The sequence below is a fragment of the Macrotis lagotis genome, chromosome X (genome assembly GCF_037893015.1).
Source record: "Macrotis lagotis isolate mMagLag1 chromosome X, bilby.v1.9.chrom.fasta, whole genome shotgun sequence".
Lineage (NCBI taxonomy): Eukaryota > Metazoa > Chordata > Mammalia > Peramelemorphia > Peramelidae > Macrotis > Macrotis lagotis.
The window spans coordinates 191,978,746-192,003,786 of NC_133666.1; positions in this window are offsets into that span (position 1 = coordinate 191,978,746).

The following is a 25,041-nucleotide window of genomic DNA, read 5'->3' on the forward strand; positions in this document are numbered from 1 at the left end:
GTCTTCATGATGACTTGGTACACCTCAGCATTGATCAACCCTAGTTGCTTCTCTAACTCTTCCTCTTTTTTTTTTGTTTCTGTAAGGCAATAGAGTTAAATGACTTGCCCAAGGTCACACAGCTAGGTAATTAAGTGTCTGAGGTCAGCTTTGAACTCAGGTCCTCCTGACTCCAGGGTGCTCTATCCAACGCACCATCTAGCTGCCCCTCTAGTTCTTTATTTCATTGCCAAACCCTTCAATTGAACTTCAACTGGACCCCTACCTCTGTTTAGAAATCTTTTTATTCGCCTCTTCTTAGTTACCAGGCACACTTCTTTCAATGGAAATTTAAGCCTCTTTCATTCTCAAGTTCCTAACATTCCCACCTTGTCCACCTCATAATTCAAAGCAAATAACAAATATCACCTCTCACTTTATTGAGATTAGATCAATATGAACATTCTCAACTTCTTTTTTTCCTACCTTTAAATTTAAATCTGTCTCTCTTCTTTAGTCCTCTCTTCCTTTTTCTTATGGCTGAGAGAAAAAATTAATCATCTGCTTTTCCAAAATTTACTCCACTATAGGTACTTCCTGTTAATCCAATGTCTTTCCTCCATTCCTAGGACCTTATTCCCTCACTCTCCCCACCTCTGTCCAGAGACTTAAATCCTTACCATTTTACTCTTCTTTTTTCCCCCGCTTGCTTTTAAAAATGCACAATTCTCTTCAATCTTAATGCAAAGTATCACTTAACCTTTTGCTACTCTAGTTGCTTCTCTAGTTCTTTCTTTATTTCACTGCCAAATCCTTTAATGAGTGTTCTATTTTCTCACTACCCTTCCTAATTTTCTGCAATCTGTGGGAATTTTAAAGCTAAATTAGGGAAAAGAAAAAAGAGCAAAGACAAGACAGATGAGATAATTGATAATAGAAAAGGGAAAGAGGACAGAATTACCCAAATAAAAGATTCCCTGAAAATTGGAATAGAATAAACAGAAGTTAATAAGAATAAGAAACATTAAAACAAAGCCAGAAGACTGGGAGGGGAAATAGATAAAATTACAAGGCATCTCATATCAAAAACAACTGCTCTAGGGGAAAAAATAATTTAAATCATTGGATTACCTGAAAGACATGATCAAAAACTGAAAATAAGCAAAGAGATCCTAAGCATCCTATTTCAACAAATCATGAAAGAAAACTGGTCAGACATATTAGGCTAGAAAGGTAAAGTGAAAACAATCCATCAATCATCTCCTGAAAAAAAATCCCAAAATAAAGATTCTCTGGAGGACCACAGTCAAAATTGAGCTCTTTCAAGATAAAGAAAAAATACTGCAATCAATCAGAAAGGAAAAGTTCAAGTACTCAGGAACCACAATCAGGAGAGCAGAAAATTTAACAGCTATACAATAAAGGAGATAGAAGCAGGGAGTAAGATATTCCTAAAGGCAAAAAATACACACAGCACAAAATAACTTAACCAGGAAGAGTGATTATAATCCTACAGAGGGAAAATGAATCTTTAATGAAATAGAGAAGTTCCAAGCATTTCTAATGCAAAAATTAGAGCTAAGTAGAAACTTTAAAATATAAACATGGAGCTTTCTATCTTTTCCTTTTGGCCTGTCTTGATGAGTAGAGTGTCTATTAATTTGGTTTTGTTTTGGGGGTTTTTTGGCAAGGCAATGGGGTTAAGTGACTTGCCCAGGGTCATACAGCAAGGTAATTATTAAGTGTCTGATGTTGCACTTGGACTCAGGTCCTCCTGACTCCAGGACCAGTGCTCTATCTACTGTGCCACCTAGCTGCTCTGGAATGCCTATTAGAACAGGCTGAGGTATAAATCTAAGAACCAAACCACCCACAACCAATCACAAAAATGGTACAGAAATCAAGAAACCTAGGTCACAGAGATACTAGTTTCTGAAATGAATTGACCCCAAGTTTCTGAGAAACATTCACTTTGCCAAGAAACACAAGAAAGGGCTGAAAAAGATACAGGAAAAGCAATGCCAAAGCCATCAAGGCCTGGCTAAAGCCAACAAGGCCTTGCTTCTCAGGCCCTAGATCCCCAATTCCCAAAGTGCTAGTCACAAGATGGTCACTAATGTCCAGGCCCTAGGGTCAGCACCAAACGCCCAGGTCCAGGATCACTAAGTCTAACTCTAAGGTAACCAGAACCACCGAACCCAAGGCTTCCAAACTCACTGACTCCAAGACCAGTAAGTAATCCTAAGGTACCAAGTTTGCCACCAAGCTTGCCAAGGATGATGTTAAGGCAGTCAAGGCTATCAAGTCTGATTCTAAGGCTGCTAAGCCTACCAAGTCCAAACTCAAAGATACTGGGTCTAAAGCTAACAGCCTTTGGACTAACAGTCCCAGCCTTCAAAAATTAATACTTCAGGACAGAAAGGCTTGGTTAAACCCTAAACCACTGGGGTTTTTTTCCAAGGCAGGAGATATTTTTTTGTACAAATAAAAAAATGGTGAGACATAAGAACAACCACAAAAAGAAAAAATAAAATATGGGAGTGAAAAGAAACAAAAGCCCTATAGAGAGATATCTGTATACATGTGTGTGTGTATATATATATGTATGTATGCACATATATATATGTATATGTATACATATATTATACCCATATATACAAATATGTTGATAAATGTTTATATATATTTGCAATTGAAAGAGACTTTTTTGAAGTGTTTTAGATTGAGGTGTTAGCATTCTAATGGGGAAGGGTAGAAAAGGGAAAAATGATACAAGCATCTCCTCAGAATTCTAATGTCATCTACTACTACTACTACTACTACTACTACTACTACTACTACTACTACTACTAATGCTAACTTTCACTACTGAAGAAGCCCACACCAACCCACCAAGTGATTGGTGGCATGAGCTGAACAATTTTTTTTATTATAGCAAGGAGTATGCTGTGTAAGGCACCCTGCTCACTTATCTTTACCCATGTTGATGGTCAATCTGCTGCAGGAGTCTCTTGGCCCTAAATTGGTTTCACTTCCTCCTGTATCAGTAAGGCAACAGCCAGATAAGCACCAGCATGTGATACCCAATGACAGAATGTGACTATCAGCTACATCCTAGCCTGTCTCTTGATGGACTAATAATCTGTTTGACCTTTCCTCTCAGACTTTTCCTTGACTTCTCTTCCATTCATATCAGCGAGGCAACACAGCATACCACCAACACCAGGCAAGCACCAACATGTGATATCTGGTGACTGAATTTGACAACCAATGTCTTCAGGAGTCATAGAGGGAAACAAATAAGAAAGATCCTAGGGATGGGGTTTGTTTATTTTGATTATTACACAAAAAGAAGGAAAAGAGAATAAGGATAGCATGTACTAGGGAACATCATTAGAATACACAAGTAGGAATCTAATTCAAATGAGAAAGAAGTAGGAAAAGGAATGGTATTACTTGAACCTCACGTTTATGTTGACTGTCTCAAGGCAGAACCCTATATAAGTAAAAAAGTTCAACATAGAAACATATTCAACAAGAAAATGAGAGAGAATACATAAAGGGAAAATGGGAAAATAACAGGGAGAATAGATTCAGGGAGAGGTTTCATAAGCAAAACAAATCCTGAACTCAGAGTGGAATTATGAAGAGTTATTTGAAAGATAGAGGGAAGGAAGGAAGGAAGGAAGGAAGGAAGGAAGGAAGGAAGGAAGGAAGGAAGGAAGGAAGGAAGGAAGGAAGGAAGGAAGGAAGGAAGGAAGGAAGGAAGGAAGGAAACATAAATGATTGGGTCTGGATGAGAAAAGAGAAATCAATGGAGAGGAAACTGATCATTAAGCATAGAGCACAGTTGCTGACCACAATCTTATCTTTGTTGTAAGGAGTGGGGCAAGGCACAAAGACAATACGATGTATTAGAGATTATAATAAAAGAAAATACAGGATTAATGATCATAAGATGAATTTCCTGACTCATCCCATACTCTATGAATATGAATAGTATGTACTCACCCATAAAATGAAAGGGAATAGCAGAATAGATTAGAAAACAGAAGCCAATAATATGTTTACAAGAAACATGCTTGAATTAGAGTTTTCATGTTTATACAGAGTAAATATTAGAAATTGGGGCAAAATCTGTCATGCTTTAGCCAAAATAAAAAAAAACAGGGGATGGTAATCATGACCATAGATAAAACAACAGCAAACAAAGATCAACAGGGGAAACTAAAGTTTATTGACAAGTACCATAGACAATGAATTAATTTCAATACTTAATATACAGATGACATATTATCTGAATAAATATAAAATATAATGAGCTACAGAAAATCTAAATGAGTTACAGAAATACATAAAAAGTAGACTATTGGGGACTTCAATATGCCACTTTCAGGCCTAGATATATCTAACCAAAATATAAATAAGAAAGAATTTTAAAATTTTATTATAATCTAGAAATGCTATGACTGGTCTCTGGCAATTACTTAATAAAAAGAGTAAAGGGAATACATAATTTTCAGATGCACCAGTACCTTTTCAAAAATTGACCATGTATTATTGGGCATAAACAAATGCTGACAGGTAGATTTGACTGAATGGAATGCAGTAAAAATTGTATTCAATAAAAAATTAAATAAATATTATACAGCTTAATCCCAAAGAATTAGTGGATTAAAGAAAAAAATCATAGAAATGGTAGATATTCTATTTAATCATAGTGACAACAATCAGACAGCATGCCAAAATTTTTGTGATGAAGCTAAAGCAGCCATTAGTGTATACTAACATCTCTAATCACTTTCATTAATGGAAAAAGTAACACCAGATCAACAAATTGTACATATAACTAAAAAGAGAAAACTAATAATTTTTTAAAACTTAATTGAACCCCATTATAGAAATACTGAATTTCAAAGAAGAGGTCATTAAAAGGAATAATGTCATTAATAAATAAAACAAGGAGCTATTTTTTACAGACAGATGACTAAAAAGAAAGAGGAAAATCAAATTGACAAGATCAAATATCAAAGAGAATTCACAACAAATGAAGAATAAAGGAAATTGTAAGAAAGTGTTTTGTCTAACTGTATATCTATAAGATGCAAAACTTAATGAGTATTTACCAAAAAACATACCACTGAGAGTAACAAAATAAAGCAAAGAATTAAATTCAAGGAAAAGAAATTGAAATATGTTCTGTGGCAAATTAATATTGGATGACACTGCCTTATTTCCTCAGGTAGATAATCCTGTTCTTTCTCCCAATTTTTGTTATTATTGTTCAGTCTTTTGTAGTCATGTCTAACTCTTTGTTGACCCCATTTGGGGTTTTCTTGGCTAAGAAAATGAAATGGTTTGCCTTTTCTTTCTCATTTGTTTTTCAGACAAGGAAACTAATGCAAATAGTCCAAGATCAGATTTGAACTCAGGAAGATGAGTTTCCTGACTCCAGTCCCATACTCTCTCCTCTGCAGCAGTATATTACCTACTAAAGGAGGATGGAAGTTGCTTTAAGTCATACCTAGAGCCACCAGTGGAGAAAAGTGAATTGATCCCCCCACTACCTCCACTTAAAAACACTAATGAGCAGTTGAAGCTAATTCACATGGTTAGTTTCTCTTTTGTTGACTTTAATTTTTAATTTTAAAAATATTTATTTATCAAGTCATACTGAAAATATCAAATAATTTTGATCATGTTTCATAATTTCTTAAGAGGAGACACAGCCCCAGTTGGAACTCTGCCTTATGACATCTACTGAACTTTCATCTATTGTTATTTTTTAAATTGAACCTTCATATTTACAAAAATCTAATCTCCCCAACCAGCTCCCAAATCTTTTCATGATCTTTAAAGCAGACATTTGAAAATTGTACTCCTATATAAGTTCCTACTCCATTGACTTATCATTGTAGAGGTGGTCCTGGGTTATGCCAGTAAAGTATAAAGTATAAACCCTGGAAGGTTCTACCATGCTGGAAAGATTTTTAAAATAATAGATTTGTTCTATACATCAAAACTAACTTTATTAAGGAAGGAAAAACACAGCACCAATAGATGAACCACTGAATAATGAAGTTTTTGGTTGTGTACACTTATAAAACAAAAGAAAAAATTTTAAATGATACTCTGTTCTAAGTTTTCATACTCTATACAATTTTGACTACTAGTACTCTAAATGTAAGATCCTTTTCTAACATTTGTCTAAAAATAAGCGGACATAATTCTAAAAGAACAGTATAATGCTTGTCTAAATATTTTTGCTACAAATAAATTTTTTAAAAAGAATGGCTCATGGGTTTTCCTTGAAGAAGCATAAGTTGGCAAACAAGCTTTTATCATATGTCCAAAGGCAACTATCAATAGTTTAATGATTATTTGGTTATCTTATATTGTAGTCCTAGTGATAAATATTTGTAAGATAACTGGAAGTAATTGCAGCCTGAGTTTCTTGGGATGAAGAAATTCTATAAATATCTTAAGGTCCTCCAAATACAAACCAACACTCTCTGAAACTGAATTACTTCAGCAAGAAGGTAGGGAAATGTGGAAATGGGGAGAAACATTTGGTTTATAAAACAGGAAAAATGGAGGTCAGAGATTTACAGATTACATTTTGGGGTTTTTTTTAGTTTTTTTTATTTTACAAGGCAGTGGGGTTAAGTGGCTTGCCCAAGGCCACACAGCTAGGTAATTATTAAGTGTCTAAGGTCAGATTTGAACTCAGGTACTCCTGACTCCAGGGCCAGTGCTCTATCTACTATGCCACCTAGGCTACCCGTACAGATTACATTTTTATATTTTATATATTGAAATTTTTTTTTGAATTTTGGACATGTTCTTCAGTAAAAACAACTGATAGAAATTGGATGTGACAAATATCCAATGTTATCCTAAAGAATTCAATGCATACTATTTTAACAGACAGGAAAAGACTTGTAATTTAGCTGCCCATGTGTGCAAGCAGATCAGTATGTCAGAGCAAAAAACAAATCAGGATTAGTAAGAACAACAATGAAAAAACAGTAATACAATGGGGAAAAGATTTTACATACAATTGTACTAATTTTAAACATGAAAAATCAGAAATAAAGAACTGAAATTATATGGACACCATTTGTAATAATTTTATTCACAAACTTAATCAATATAACCGCATTAATTGTCACAGCAAGCCAGCCAAATGAGTCTCAAAAATATCTTAGTCATCAAACATCTATCAAACTTGCCAAATCAAAAGAGAAGATTGCCAAGGCAGCACTGTGTTGGGCTTTAAATCAATTATAAAATCTTATTGAAGGATAGCAGCAATATTATCACCTAAGAGATACAGTGAAGAAAAAAATCAGTTTAAAGAAATCTTGGCAAGTTAGCTAACCAAGCAAAGTCATCCCAAGGACATTTGAGGATGAACATGAAAGAAAGACAACAAACAGTAGAAAAATTAGAAAAGATCTGAAAAATTAATTATAATAAATTTTTCTATCAAGGATAGGTGAAACCACAACATATAGACCACAATATCACAGTTGTCATGATTGAAACTAAGATAAACTGAGGCAACAAAGTTTCAAGCATATTCAAGTTATTGGTAAGGCCAGTAGATACCAATTAAAAAAAGGTCTTTAAATCTTCAACAAGCAAAAGGTGGGGTTTACAAATCTTCTTATTGTTTAGGGAGAGTGGATAAAAATAGAACAACATGAACACAGATCATAGGACTAAATCAACTGGTTTATCTTGGTGGAAGGGTTGAGATTTTCTTGTTTTGAGGATAAATTGATGGATCGTATCCAAATGGATCCTTATGAGGACAACTAGTACAAAGATAACAGGTCTTTGTGACACAACAAAAGAACAGAGATTTACAGAAAGACAAACTTCTGAACTTAACTTGGAGACAAAGAGATGATGTGAATTAGGCAGCTATATAAAATAATAGTGGAGATACAAAATGAAATCAAGTTATAAAATAGATTCAATATGATTTTCTCACAATAACAGATAGACTTATAGAGGAGTTAGACATGACATTAAAAGAAACATCAGTCAACCCATCAACAAGCAATGATTATGCACCTACTACAGAACAGGCAATGAGCGAAGTTCTGAGGCTACAAAGACAAAAGTGAAGCAGTCCATGACTTTGGGCAACTTAACATTTTAATATCATATAAACTAAATGGATAAAAGTTAGTTTGGAAAGAGAGAGCTCTAGCAGCTGGGGCAATCAGAAAAATCTTCATAATGAAAGGGATACTTTAGTGGAATCTTGAAGGAATAGGAATATTTGGAGGTGGAGGGGAAAAGAAAGTATATGCAAGACATGGAGACATTCATCCATTATTAAAGTAGAGACTGAAAGCAGAGAATCTTTTGTGCAAAGCATTGAAAAAGATGCAATGACTGTATCATAGTGTATGCAAAGAGGAATAGCATGTAAAGACTAGAAATGAATGAATGAACCAGGTTGTGAAGAGTATAAAATTCCAAATAAGAGTTTATATTTTATCCAAAAGGTATAGGAAGCCAGGGCAATAAAGTGGTATAGCAGATAGAGTGATAGGTCTGGAGTCAGGAATACTTGAGTTCTAATATGAATTCAGGCATTTTCTAGCTTTGTGACCCTGGCCAAGTCACTTAACCCATTTACCTCAGTGAATAAAATTAGCTGGAAAAAAATGGCAAATCACTTCAGTATCTTTGTTAAAAAAAAAAAGAAAAGAAAAACCAAATGGGGTCATTAAGAGTCACATAACTGGGGCGGCTAGGTGGCGTAGTGGATAAAGCACCGGCTCTGGAGTCAGGAGTACCTGAGTTCAAATCCGGTCTCAGACACTTAATAATTACCTAGCTGTGTGGCCTTGGGCAAGCCACTTAACCCTGTTTGCCTTGCAAAAAAAAAAAAAAACCTAAAAAAAAAAGAGTCACATAACTGAAATAGCTGGTCATCAAATATGACATATGTAGACATAGAAATGACAAAATTTGCTAGCTAACTGTATATGCATGGTAAGTGAGAATGAAAGCAAGAAGGACTTGGAGATTGTCAACCTGACTGGGAGAGTAGTGTTCTTGACAAGAAAAGGAAAATTCAAAAGAGCATTTGGTTTGGGAAACAAAGAGATGAGTTCTGTTTTGGACATATTGCATTTCAGATACCTAAGAGACATACAATTCAAAGACAATAGTTAATTGCCTACTAAGAACTGAAGATCAAGAAAGGGAACAAGGTTGGACATATAATCTTGGAGATGGTTGCACAGAGATAATAATCAAACAAAAACAGAAAAAGACTTAGACAGGAGATGTATATGGAGCAACACAACTGTTGGGGAATTGAGGGAACTGAGAAAAAATATACATGAAGGGAAAGATACCAAAGACCTTATTAGTACTCTTAAAAAGTTGACAGATAGCATCTATATCAATCGAGTTATATATCTAATTTCCCATCTATATAATAACTTTATGAGAATCATCTGTATACATATTGAGAGCAATCCCTATGCTGTCCCATTGGTGGGGAACTAGCATAACTTCACAAGCAATATTCAACAGTGGGTTACAACTTTACCATTTCACTATTAAATGAAAGATGTAAGACCCCACTGTGCTTACCTTTTGTGGATTATCCAAAAAGATGTATCTGACTAGGCAGAACAAAATTTTTCCTTAAAGATTCTTTTAATTTTTTTTATCTATGCAACAAAAACATTTAAGGTTCCTTGAAGTAGGAAAAATAGCCCCATTCAATGGTTCTGATCATAAACTTCAAAAGAGCTATGAAACAGAGTTTACTCACTAATTATCAAACACTATAATGGAAGGGATTCAGTGATGAATTCAAGTAAGAAAAATATATTTTTGTAGATGGTAAGGTCCTACTTTTTGCAGATGACATTGTAATGATTGCATGAAATCTCAAGATATCACAGAGCCTTCTGAAAGATATCTGTAAACACTACCGATGAAAGGAGAAAAAGTGAGTAAAACCTCCAACTGGATTTCTTGTGATGAATTTACAGTAAGACATGAACAAAAATAGCACAAAAATAACTCATCCTTGAGTAGGCATAGATGGGTGGTTGGTTGTTCAGGGCCTCCTTGGAGGGAATTTCCAAATCAAGGAAATTTCAGATCCTCATTTGAGAAATATTTTTTATTAACTACCTCAACAGAGTAGTTTTAAGATCAGGTGAAATAATGAATGTTTTTATCCATATTGTTAATTTTAATCATAGAATGAGATCTAAAGCTAGAAGTAACCTCTGAAGTCATCGAGCCCAACCCCTTCATTATGCAGTTAAGAAAGTTGAGGCTAAGCAAGGTTGTCATTCATCCAGGTCCTCTGACTTCAGATCTAGCACTTTTCACTGTAGAACGTTCCCTCTTCCTTCCCTGTATCTTTGTAACTGCAGTATAATATCCATAACTCACTCAATACCAGTAGACAAACTTGACCTCTATCTATATCCCATCCAACTGTATCTTGCCTGATGGTAATCTTTCTATAGTATATTTCTGGTGTTCAATGCACATGACTTTTTAGATAATGATGAGAAAATAAGAATGAAAACATCTGACCATTTATTAATTCAGAAAACAAGTATTTATTAAGTGCATACTATATTCACCTAGATATGTGAATTTTCAATCAGCTAGTGTCCACTTAATAGAACATTCTGACATACAATGATCACCTGAAATCTCATTATCATGTAAATTGACTCAGTTTTTGGTACTGAACATCTTGCCAGCTCCCTCAATTGTCTCTTCCTTCCAGTTGGAAGGCAGGAGAGTTGAACAATAAATCCTTCCTTCCTTTATAGCAGATTCAGAACTTTGCAAGTAATCCTCTATTTTTCATCAGCAACTCTGTTTGGTTTCCAATCCAAGGAATATCATGCTCCAGCACTGGGTACCCCTGTTGGTCCCCTCCTCCATCCCCACCAATCTGCTTTTCAGTGTCCTTTTTTTTTTAAGTTTTTTTTTGCAAGGCAAATGGGGTTAAGTGGCTTGCCCAAGGCCACACAGCCAGGTAATTATTAAGTGTTTGAGGCCAGATTTGAACCCAGGTACTCCTGACTCTAGGGCCGGTGCTTTATCCACTGAGCCACCTAGCTGCCTCAGTGTCCTTTTAAATGCTGCCTTTCCCCCTTAGATTGTAAGCTCTTCCAGGGCAAGGTGTGTCATTTTATTTTTCTAATTTGTATTCCATGTGCACAGTACCTGGAATACATAAGATGCTTCATAAATGTTTTGCATTGAACTAAATTAAATCATGCTCTAATTATATTCTTCCATTTAATTTCCTCATCTGTAAAGTAAGCTAGAGAAGGAAATGGTAAACTACTCCAATATCTTTGCAAGAAAGCACCAAATGGAGTCATGAAGAGTAAGACAACTGAAATGATTGAAAAACAATCAAAATACTTTACTAGATATATATATTTAAGTAAATACGATGTAATATGGAGGTAGAACTAACAACTGGGGTTATCAGGAAAGGGTTCACAAATGAAGCCACTAAAAAGTGAAGGTGAGGAAAGAGTGTATTCTTCACTTAGTGACATGCAGTGCAAAGGCAAAAGACAAGAAACTGAATGTTGTAAACAGAGAAGAAGGAGTAGAAGAGATCGTGTGACATGTAAAGAGTGCTAAAGGGAGCATCATAGCATAAATCCGGAAAGATAGACTAGATGGGCAGCTGGGTGGTACAATGGATGGAGCACTGGGCTTGGATCTAGGAAGACCCTAGTTCAAATCTTGCCTCAGATATTTAGGAGCTGTGGGACCCTGGGAAAAATCATTTTATCTTTATTTGTCTGAGCTTCCTTATCTGTAAAATGGAATTAATAACACCTACCTCCCAGGGTTGTCCTGAGGATCAAATAGGAAAATAATTGTAAAGAACTGAGCATAGTGTCTAGGGTAAAATAAATGTTGTATAAATTTTAGCTATTATCATCATTGCTCTTAGAGTCATATTGTAAAGTACTTTCAATGCCTAATAGAAGAGATTGCCTTTTTTCCTAAAGGCAGTAGGAAACCAGTGTAACTTCTCTTCATATCACAGGGAAGTGACATGATCAGACTTGTGATTTTAGAATATAGTTTGGTAGCTGTGTGGAGGATAGATTGAGACAAGAAGATTAAAGACAATCCTCATTCTCAGTGATTTTTCACTATGGATTATTAAATCCTCTATGAAAACACATACCTCATGGCCTTTCCTTCTAAACTTCTGGCAGATAGGAACCTTTCAGCAAGTATGTGTCAAAGCCAATGGCAGGAATGTAAACTGTAACATAATTTTTTTATGTATTTAGACACCTAGAACAGCAACCTTAAACACTCAAGTGTCAAAGTTAAGACAGATAACCCAATAAATCTGGAGCAGGGACAGGGAAAACAAACATTGCCTTCTGTTATATGGATGTTAGCTAACTCAACACAACTGCTTGGTTGGAAGCATCAATGTGCCATACATCTTTCCTGTTGGAAGGGGTTGGGGGAGCAGTTATATAAACTCCTTTAAAGCTTCTCAGCCTCTTTTTTTTGTCTGCCTTCCTGTCAGGTTGCTGAAATGTACCACTGGATCATTATTTAAGGAGAGGAAAAGGTTAAGAAAGGAAGATTTTGGTAACATGACCCAGGGGATCTAGCCCTCCAATAACAATGCTTCTATGATTATTTATGCTCAGCTGACAGCTGATACAAGAAATCTGGAAGAGGGTTCCTTGAACCCCAGAACTTGGATTGAATATTCTTTGGAAAATTCCTTTCTCTCTACTGCTATTTCCAGACTACTGTCATTCTTCCATCTCTCCTCCTCTTCTTGATTGAAGCCCATACCATTCACTTACATCACTCTCTCCTTTCCTTTTCATTATTGCCTACCAGCCAGGAAAGAGTATTGAATTTGAAGCCAAAGAGATGATTTCAAAAACACATGGAAAGTCTTGCGTGAAGTGATGCAGAGCAAAGTGAGCAGAAGCAGAACAATTCATTCTATAACATCAAGATTATAAAAACTGATAGAGAATGAAAAGAACAAAACCAGAACAATTTATATAACAACAGCATTGTAAAAACAAAACTTTGTTCAATTTAATGACCATTGATGAATCCAGAGGAGTGATAATGAAACACTTTATCTAGGACAGAGATGTGAGAGATTTAAGGTATAGCATGAGCCTTAAACACACTTATGTACATATTTACATAAATACATAAATGTACATATGCATATATATATTTGTATTAGCTATCCAGGGAATTTATTTTGCTTGACCATTTTGACAAAATTTGCTTGAAAAAAATTGACATATTTGTTTTGAGAAATTTGATTTTTTCCTCCAGTGATATGGGTTGGAGATGGAGAGAAAATAGATGCTATTTTTTTTCTATTGATGAGAAAGTGAGGCCTGTGCCTAGTGTCAAGTGACTAGTAGTAAAGGTGAAGGTCAGGGTTATACTGGTGGCAAAGTAGTAACCAAAATAATGTAGCCTGAGAGATTTTTTTGTGCCTTTGATTTATTTCCCTCCTCCAAACACCTTGAGAATCAATCCCTCAGTATTCTTAGAATTATGTCATTTATAGTGCAGAACCTTTCTGGTCTAGTCCAGCTGTTTTCCCCATATTTTCCACCTTTCCTACAAGTAAATTTGAGACTTTGATTTTAGAAACCAAATATAATGGCTCCACAGTCCTTGATCATGAAAAAGGTTTATTTTTAAATACCTATAGATCCTTTCTATATTTGAGGTATTTAGTGCCCTACTTCAATATCCTCATTGTATTAAGGCATGTCCCAAGGTTCTTGAAGATCATGGCAATGGATTACAAATTCTACCATGATCTAAAGATTGTTTTATATTTTGTAGACCAGTCTGGTAGATGAATTTGTTTTGTTCTTTACAAAGAAAAACAGAAAATGGTCTTTAGTTCTAGGTGGTTGTCTTTTGTTTCTCTAATGCGGGGTGCAGGGGGAGGTGTGATGTATATAGGAAAGGGAGCAGAAAACATAAGGATCACATAATTTTATTGATGTTGGTTTGTTTGTGTTTTTTTAGAACAACCAAGCTTAGTGATTCAATGAAGCAAAATCATCCTGGAGATATTTAAGTTAAAACTTAGTTAAGGTTAAAAATGAGGGGTTCTCATTCATAAAACATTAAAAAAATCTTTATTTATTGATGAATTGGAAAAAATTGGATAAATCTATAAATGAGGCTTCCTAATTTTCTTTATCACTTATCTTTTATGAACATTAGAGTACAACAACTAGTGAAGTAGACACCAGAAGTTTAGACAAGTGAATAGTGCTCACACTCTTCTACCAAAAAAAAAAATCTAACGGGTAGAGGAGAGAAGGAGGAGATGGGGGGAGGGAGAGGTGAGGATTGAGAAACTTACCCTAAAAGAGCTCAAAATAATTGCTGTTTATTGGATGAATGGAGAAAAAGAGCAACATTCTATCCCTCTCACACATCCACACCATTGAAACAGAAGGAAAATTGAAGTCATTTGTGATTAGGATATTACCAATAATTAAGTAGGTAGACAGACTCCTGACAAGCCATACAATACACAAAAAAGACAAAGACAAAAACTGATACAAAATCAGAGAGAGCAGATTTCATCTACAGATCAACAGAATCAAAAAAGCATTGAAAAGTGAAATGCTACTTGAAGTAGTATTAAGCTTGCAAATTCAAAATCTAGAACCAGAAAGATGCCCAATAAAAGAAAGAGGTCAAACAATAAAACATGCAGAAGCTATAAAGGAAAAAATGACATTTATTAGGCTCAGAATGGACACAGGATAAGAGAACCATTCTGTAAGTGGGCTTAATAGTAATATGAAAGGAGAACAAACTTGGAATAATCATGATAGGGAGGAGAGGGAAAAGAAGGAGATATTGCTGGAAATGGATGTAATATAACAAAAGGCATCAATAAAATTCTATGTAAAAGGCAATGATGATGTAACAAAAACAGGAGGCACCATCTTTGGGATTTAAATAAAACCAAGCAACATTGGCATAGAGAAACAGATTAGAGGAGTACTGGATAAAAGGAATAAGAATCAAAGGTGTTTAGTAAGGGAAAAGATGCCTACAGAATTCACTGGGTTTATAAATAGAGTATTTGTAGAGAACAAGGCTCAAAGCTACCAGAAAAGGCAACCTTAAAAAAAATTATAGGCAGAAATGGGGAAAAGAATTTATCTAAAAAAGGAAAAGTTGTGTATGGACACAAGAGGAATTATAAAATTAAAAAGCCAATGGCAAAAAACCATCTTACAGACATAAAAGTCACTTAACACATGTAAAGGGAGGCATTTGAGAAAAATATTGAAGTCAGAAATCATCATAAAGCCATGGGAGTAAATATGGACCTGACAAAAACCATTTGTTACAAGTGCAGGCTTCTATCAGGGGAAGGGAAATAGATTAGTGGAAAGAGAAAGACAGAGGGGAAGGGGGGAGAGAGAGGGAGAAAGATAGGGAGGAAGAGAATAAAATACTTATTTTAAAAATTCACAGAAGAAAACAAAAAAGTAAAGAAATAAAGAGAACACAAATAAATTAGAACAGTTTTGTTACTGTCTTGTTAAATTTAATATAGATATGCTTCTTTCAAAACAAATTTGTGGTTTCTTACAAAAAGTTTTTTATTGTTCCTTGGAGACTGAAATATCTGTATTTGTTCATAATCAATTGTTACGTTCACAATAAAAAATTTTTAATTTAAAAATGCAGCTATTGGAAAAATGAAAATAAATTCATAAAATGACCCCAAGAAATCTAAGAAAAAAATAAACTTGACTGTCTTTGCTCTATTAAAAAATCTTGGGGAACTTGGCAACTTTTTCAGTCTTGTTTTCCAATGAGAGATCATGAGGTAATTAGAACTCCTGTTGTTTTCTATCACTAGTGGGAAATCTAGGAATATATTTTGGTAGTAAATAATGGCAGTGGAATAGTCATTAACAGTGATGGGCTAAAGATTCAAGAAATTGAAACTGTCTATAGAAGAGCTCAAATTAAAGAGCTTCATTGGTCCTATTGATGTGATCATTGGCACAACTATCCCTTACAAATTCATTGAAAATGGATCATTTCTTGCCATTCAAACACTTTTTTTTCCCCAATATCAGAATGAAGGAAGGGCTCTGCATACAAAAGAAAGATGTGTAGAAAATAGAACCTGCATTTGAATTCAACAGAGATTTGTAAAGTACCACTATCTTCCAGGCATGAGAAGTATGGATTAATAACAAGTAGCATTAATATAGTATAAACTCAGAAGTGAGAGCCATTTGTGTAAGCAAGCTTGAGTTTTGTCTCATGTTGGGTATTAAAACTCAAGAATTTCATACTAATGGAAACCCAGAAATAATTGTGTGGCAGATAGGAATAAAAGTATCTTCATAGAGATGGGGAAAGAATTATTTGGTCTTGGGTGGCTCTAAATGGGACAGTATTCCCTCATGAGTTTTTGGCACTCCTGAGGTTTAAGGAAATGTTTATTTAGGTATTCATTTTGACAGACCACAAGGTTCACATCATTGGTTGCTACAGTGAGAAAACAAAAACTGTTTGAAGGTATCTATATAAAACTGGAATTGTTAAATGACCGGGATAGAAAGAAAAAATGAAATACATGGGTACATGGAACAAGGAAGAAATGATATTCCTTCCCAAAATAATTGACACAAGGTGCCAGCTTCTGGGATTACCTACATTTTCATCAGAAAAGAGCAATTGTTTTATATAATCATTAGCATAATATTTTATCCTGTCTTTGAATTAATGCCGCCATCCTAACCATTTTCACTCCCCACCTTCATCTCCTACTTTCTTTTAATTGAAGCACAATGAAATTTTGATCAGTTCACTAGATTTTCAATTCTCTGTTGAAGAGAAAGGGAATTCACAAGAAAACTAAATCCCACCATGGATTTAGTCAGACAAAATACAACCACTAAAGCTCTCCAAATACTTCCTATGTAAGTACCTATCATCAGCACATCTTCAGTCTGTTTTCCTAAAGCTTCCTTTTATATACATTGATAATACTGAAAAGTGAGAACTGATATTCAGAATGATAACCTTGAGGTTCTACAATATCCTCAACTCATAAAAAATGTTTACAACCTATTCCCTCTATAATACTTATTAAGGCAGAAAATAAATTAACATCTTAAATGGAACTATAGAGCAAAACCTGTTAACTTGAGAGAGCTGAAAAGATGGAAAATATAGGTGGGAGGGGGAGAATCCATTTGAAAAGAGACTAGATAAACAGTGAACTTCCAGAGTTTTCCATTTTAAAACCAGTTCCCACTAGTTCTTTGAAATGAAGAAGAATCTAACTATGCCTCTGATTACTCAGCAAAGACAAACAGGCATTCATTTTCCAAAAGAAGTGGGATGAGACTTATGACTAGTTCAGAAGAAAATATCTTTCAGATGAGGTCTGTGGCAGCTGTGGAAGCAGGATTAGAAGGGGGTTGATTTAAGTGCACAGATAAATAAAATACACTACATGAGTATTAGGAAATGTCACTTGCACGTTTTTAAAAGAATAATTCTAGGCCTTAGCTGAAATAAACAAGGAACCCACCTCCCATCAAATATATTACTCCTAGCTTGAATGATGAGAAGTGATGTTAACTTCCCTATATAAACATACTACAATATCAGTAATAGAGAAGTTACAATTTTGACCTGAGGGAATATATGAAAAATGGAAAAATAAAAACATACAAGGCCTAAAAACCATATAGGCTGCCTACAAACATCCTAGAAACCCAATTCCACTTAGATTTTTTTTTAAGTGAATGCAGTGTTCATTAGATTATGATGGATTTTTTTAAATTTTGTTTTATTTTTCTTCTGGATAGGGACAGCATTGTCCACAGCTGGTCTATTAGGGTTGTCCTAGCTCTCTGAATTGCTGAGAGGAGGCTGCTTCCATGAAGGTTTATTATCCCACAATGTTGTTGTTAGTGTGTACATTGTTTTCTTGATTCTGTTTCTTTCGCTCAGCATCAGATCTTGTGATTCATTCCATGCTTCTCTAGAATCTAACCATTTATGATTTCTTATAGAACAATAGTATTATATAATATTCATGTACCATAACTTGTTTAAACCATTCCCTAATTGATGTACTTCCCCTCAGTTTCTAATTCTTTGCCACTACAAAAAAAGAGCTGCTATGAATATTTTGGAACATTTAGGACTTTTCCCATTTTTTATGATTTCTTCTAGATATAGGGCTAGAATTGGAATTACTGGATCAAAGGGTATGAACAGTTTTATTGCTCTTTGGGTATAGTTCATATTGCTCTCCAGAATGGTTGGATCAGTTCACAACTCCACAAAAAAATGCATTAAAATCCCAATCCTCCCACAACCTCTCCAACATTGATAATTTTCCCTTTTTTTGTCATCTTAACCAATCTGATAGGTGTGAGGTGAAACCTCAGAATGGTTTTAACTTGTATTTCTATAATCAATAATGATTTGGAGCATTTTTTCATATGATTATATATATAGTTTTAATTTCTTCATTTGAAAACTGTCTATTCATAACCTTTGACCATTTATCAATTGGGGAATGAGTTGTAACCTTATGAATTTGTTGCAATTCTTTATATATTTTAGAAATGGGACCTTTAGCGGAACTCCTAGTTTTGAAGATTGTTTCCCAGCTTTCTTCTTTTTCTTTAAATTTTGGCAGCACTGATTTTATAAGAGCAAAAATTTCTTAATTTAATATAGTCAAAGTCCTTCATTTTTCAGTTTATGATGTACTCTAATTCTTCTTTGGTCATAAATTTGTCTCCTTTCCATAGCTCAGATAATAGAGTATTTCCTGGTCTATTAATTTATCCACAGTTTTGCCTTTTATGTCTAAATCCTGTACCTATTTTGACCTTATTTTGGTATAGGGTGTGAGATGTGGATCTATGCTTAGTTTTTACCATACTGTTTTCCAGTTTCCTCAACAATTTTTGTCATATAGTGAATTCTTATCCCCCTAATGTCTTTGGCTTTATCAAACAATAGATTACTGTAGTCATTTACTAGTCTCTTTTGAACCTCTCCTAATCCATTAACCATTACTTCTCTTTTTTTAATTTAGAATTTTCATTTTTCCAATTTTTTTTATTTAAGGCAATGGGGTTAAGTGACTTGCCCAAGGTCACACAGCTAGGTAATTAATAAATGTCTGAAGCCGGATTTGAACTCAGATACTCCTGACTCCAGGGACAGGTGCTCTATCTACTGTGCCACCTAGCTGACCTAATCCATTACTTCATAACCAGTACCAGGCAGTTTTGATGACTGCTGCTTTATAGTATACTTTTAGAACTGGTAGACCTAGGTGACCTTCCTTGACATTTTTTTCATCAGTTCCCTTACTATTCTTGACCTTTTGTTGCTCCAGATGAATTTTGTTGCTATTTTTTCTAACTCAATAAAATAATTACTTGGTACTTTGGTATGGCACTGAATAAGTAATTTAATTTGGGAAGGATTGTCATTTTTATTATATTAACTTGACCTAACCATGAGCAAATGACATTTTTCCAATTATTTAGGTCTGACTCTATTTGGGTGAGAAGTGCTTTATAATTGTGGTCAAACAGTTTCTGGGTTTGTCTTGGGAGATAGATACCCAAGTATTTAATTTTATCTACAGTTACTTTATATGGAGTTTCTCTTTCTATCTCTTGCCCTTGGGCTTTATTGTTCATAAATAGAAATGTGGGTTTATTTTATATTCTGTTACTTTGCTGAATTTGTTAATGTATTTTAATTTATTTACACATTACTAAAATATTCTTCTTTAAGAGTAAACATAATACCCCCTCCCCCACAAAAATATAAAACCTCTTGAGAAATAAAGTAAAAACAGAGTAAAACAAAATTTGTCTCAGTCTGTGTTCTGATACCATCAGCTCTGTCTTGGATGGATCACATTCTTTATCATAAGTCCATCAGAGAAGTTATTCCATATTTTTGCACAGTTGCTGTTGCTGATTGTAATTCCCTCCATCCATTCCTCCCCATTACCATCTATTATATTTTCTCTCTCTCCTTTGACTCTGTCCCTCTTAAAAAATGTGCTGTGGGGCAGTCAAGTGGCACAGCAGTCAGAACACTGGCCCTGGGGCCAAGAGGACCTAAGCCCACATACTAACTACCCCAGAGACAAAAAGTAAAAAAGAAAATGTATTATATCTGCCTATTCTCTCCTGTGCTCTACCCTCTCCTCTATTACCCACATCTCCCTCCCCTCCCCCATCCCCCTTCTCTCCTTTTTCTTCTAGATGTCTATACCCTATTGAATGTGTGTGTTGTTTCCTCTCGGAGACACTTCTGATGAGAATGAAGGCTCCCTCACCTTTGCCCTTCCATACCATTGCAAATGCTACATGAAATATCTTAGCCTATTCTACCTCTCTGTTCTCTTACTCCAGTATATTTCCCTTTCACCCATTGACTCCATTTTTACTATATATCTTCAAATTCAGCTCTCTCCTGTGTCTCATCTATAAAAGCTCCTTCTACCTGCTCTATTAAATGAGAAGGTTCATATGACTATTATCAGTACCATCTTTCTATGCAGGAATACATGTAGTTCATGATCATTAAGTCCTCATAATTTGCCCTTCTCTTCCACCCTCTCTATGCTTCACCTGAGTCCTGTACTTGAAGGTCAAAATTTCTGTTCAGCTCTGGTCATTTCAACAGGAACATTTGAAATTCCCCTGTTTGATTGAAAGTCTGTCTTTTGCCCTGGAAGAAGATGTTCAGTTTTTCTGGGTAGTTGATTCTTGGCTGCATTCCAAGCTCTTTTGCCTTCCAAAGTATTATATTCCAAGCTCTACAAGCCCTTAATGTAGTTGCTGCTAAGTCCTGGGTAATCCTGACTACATCTCCACGATATTTGAATTGTGTCCTTCTGACTGCTTGTAATATTTTCTCTTTGACTTGGGAGTTCTGGAACTTGGCTATAATATTCCTGGGGGGTTGTTTTTTCTTGGGGGGAATTTCTTTTTCAGGGAAATTGGTAGATTCTCTCAATTTCTATTTTACCCTCTGCTTCTAGGATATTGGGGCAATTTCCCTATAGGAATTCTTTAAAAATGATGTCAAGGCTCTTTCCCTGATCATGACATTCAGGTATCCCAATAATTTTTAAATTATCTTTACTAGATCTGTTTTCTAGATCAGTTGTTTTTTCAATAAGATATTTCACATTATCTTCTAGTTTTTCATTCTTTTTGTGTTGAACTATTGTGTCTTGATTTCTCACAAAGTCATCAGCTTCCTTTAGCTCCATTCTACATTTGAAAGATTTGTTTTCCTCGGAGAATTTTCTTATCTCCTTTTCCATCTGGCCAATTCTGATTTTTAAAGCATTCTTCTGCTCAGTAACTTTTTTGAACTGTTTTATCCATTGACCTAAGCTGGTTTTTAACATGTTATTTTCTTCAACATTTTTTTGAATCTCCTTGACTTCATTTTCAAGTTTTTCCTGCATCTCTCTCATTTCTTTTCCCAATTTTTCTTCTATCTCCCTTACTTGATTTTCAAAATCTTTTTTTGAGCTCTGTCATAGCCTGAGCCCAACTTATATTTTTCCTGGAATCTTTAGATGCAGAAGCTTGGACTTTCTCATGTTCAGATTGAGTATTTTGATCCTCCATGGGACCAAAGTAATTGTCTATGGTCAGGTTCCTTTTTTTCCTGTTTACTCATTTCCCCAGCCTGTGTCTGGTTTTGGGGTGCTTCCTGAGCTCTTGGAGTGTTATTGGGACACCCCCACAAGAACCTCATTATGTGAGGCTCTGACTGCTCTCCTTGTCTGTGAATAACCACTAGCGCATCTCTCTGCCCCTGGGCTGTGGGGGGTCCCTGATCTATGGGGTGCCCAGACTGTGACCAGGGTCTGAATGTGGTCAAAGCCCCAGATTCCTGTCCCAGGGACAAAGGACAGACTTTGACAGTCTCTCTCTCCACTCCCTTACCTTCCATGGGCTGAGCACTCAGGGCACAGCTGCTGGTGGCTCCAGTTCTGTGGGCCTGCTTCCATTTCCTGGGATATGGACTATACTGAGGGCCACAGCCATGAGGAGGAGTGTCACATTGGCCTGGGCTTAGTGCTCACTCTGACAGAGGTCTCCCTACTGATCTTCCAACTTTTGCTTGGTGCTCCCTGGGGTGCAGGTCAAGAAACTGCTTCTGCTGCTAGGAGCAGGAGCTCCTAGGTGCCCTGGGGCTGTTTCCAGGAGGCTGAAGTTCCTTCGCTCAGGTGCACTGCCACTGTCCCCCCTCCAACCAGGTGGAACAGAGCCTTTCACTATTTTCCAGGTTACCTTGGGCTAGAAAATTGCCTTGATGGATCTTTCTGCAGGTTCTGTCTCTCAAAAACTGTAGTTAGAGTCATAATGTTAAGGTTTTTGTAATCTTTTGGAGAAAGCACCTAGGAGAGAAATCTTGGCTCTGCCCAACCCCCTACCCTTCTTAATTGTTTCAAGGAGTTTTAAAATTATTTTCTCAGATTCTCTACATATACCATCATATCATCTGCCATGAGTGCTTCCCCATTGCCAATTCTGATTCTTTCAATTTCTTTTTCTTCTCTTATTGCTAAAAACTAACATTTCCAAAACTATATTGAATAGTAATAGTGATAATGGACATCCTTGTTTCACCCCTGATCTTATTGGAAATGCTCTGAGTTTAGCCCCATTACATATAATATTTGTTGATGGTTTTGGATAGATACTATTTATTATTTTAAGGAAAACTCCATTTATTCCTAATTTTCTAGTATTTTAATAGGAATAGATGTTATATTTTATCAAAGGTTTTTTTTCAGCATCTATTGGGATAATCATATGGTTTTTGTTGGTTTTGCTATTGATATATTCAATTCTGTTGAGTGTTTTTCTAATATAGAACCAACCCTGCCTACCTGGTATAAATTCTACCTGATCATGATGTATTATCTTAATAATAGCTTGCTGTAATCTCACTGCTAAAATTGTATTTAAGATTTTTGCATCAATTTTCATTTTTCTTTGTTCATTTTTTTCTTCTATAATTTTCTTTGTTTTGATTCTTCCTGGTTTAGGTATCGGCACTATGTTGTTTTCATAAAAGGAATTCGGCAGAACTCCTTCTTCTCCTATTTTTAAAATAGTATATGTAGAAAGGGAATTAATTGATCCTTAAATGTTTGGTAGAATTCATTCTAAATAAATCCATCTGGACCTGGAGACTTTTTCTTAGGGAATTTATTGATGGTTTATCAATTTCTTTTTCTGAAATAGGGTTAATTAAGTATGTTATTTCCTCTTCTGTTTATCTGGGTAGCTTGTGTTTTTATAAATATCCATTTCATACAGGATATCAAATTTATTGACATACAGCTCAGCAAAGTAGCTCTGAATTATTTCTTTAATTTCTTCCTCATTGGTGGTTAGTTCACCCTTTTCATTTTTGATACTGGTTATTTGGTTATCTTCCTTTATTAATCATATTAACCAAGTGTTTATCTAATTTGTTGTATTTTTATTAAACCAACTCTTAGTTTTATTTATTATAGCAATAGCTTTCTTGTTTTCAATTTAATCTCTCCCTTGATTTTCAGAATTTCTAATTTGGTATTTAATTGGGGATATTTAATTTGTTCTTTTTCTATCTTTTTTAGTTGCATACCCAATTCACTGATCTCCTCTTTCTCTATTTTATTTCAGAGATATAAAATTTCCCTCAAAACTACCTTGGCTATCCCCAAAATTTTGGTATTATCATTTTGGTATTATTTGATATTACCATTTTCTTGAATATAATTATTGATTATTCCTATGATTTACTTTTGATCCACTTGTTATTTAAAATTAAGTTATTTAGTTTCTAATTAATTTTTGGTTTATCTTCCCATGACCCATTATTATATGCAAGTTTTATTGCATCATGATCTTAGAAGTATACATTTATTATTTCTGCCTTTCTGCATTTGATTATAAGGTTTTTTTATGCCCTAGTACATGCTCAATTTTGGTATAGGTGCCCTGTACTGCTGAGAAAAAGGTATATTCTTTTCTATCTCATTAGGAATATATCTTAGCTATCATATCTAAGTTTTCTAAGATTCATTCATCTTCTTAACTTTCTTCTTGTTTATTTCATGGTTAGATTTAATTAGTTCTGATGAAGGAGGTTAAGGTCCCCATTATTAAAGTTTTGCTGTCTATGTCTCTTTGTAATTCATCCATTTAGATTTTACCCTGATCTTTGAACAGAAATTCAGATCAACAAAGAAGGCACAGTTGAAAATGAAACCCAAACCAGCAAAAAAGGAATGGAGGAGAAAGCAAATAAAAATTAATTTTCTCACCCAGAATCAAAGAATCAACTCAGATACATCCGTGGTTATTTTCAAAACTTTTGCTGTTTGCTGTTCCCAAAAAGTTTCCATATTTCTCCATTGATTCTACAATCCCAGGATTCCTTCCCTGGAAGAATTTTGTGGTGGCAGAAAAATTGAAAACTAAGGGGATGGATATTCATCAATTGAAGAATGATGGAAATAAATTAGGGTATATAAATTCGATGGAGTGGTATTGTGTTATAAGAAATAAGGAAATAAATGATTTCAAAAAGTCATGGAAAGAATTATATGAACTAGTTCAGAGTGAAGTAAGCAAAACTAGAAGAATTATTTATGCTATAATATCAACATTATAAAAAATGTTGAGGACTTTTATATACAGATCAAAGAAGAAATTAAAGATTCATACCAATTTAAAAAAAAAACAACCCTATAAAAATAAACAACTACGCCACCTAGGCACCCTAATCTATATTCTTTTAAATAGCCATTGAGTAAACCATGTGGCTTAACAATGGATTTTTCTTACAAGGAATTTGTTTTCCTTTTCTTTTCTGTGGGGTAGGATTAGAAGAAATAGCAAAATGGATTTATCTTTTAAAAAAAAATAGAGAATGGGGGTGGTG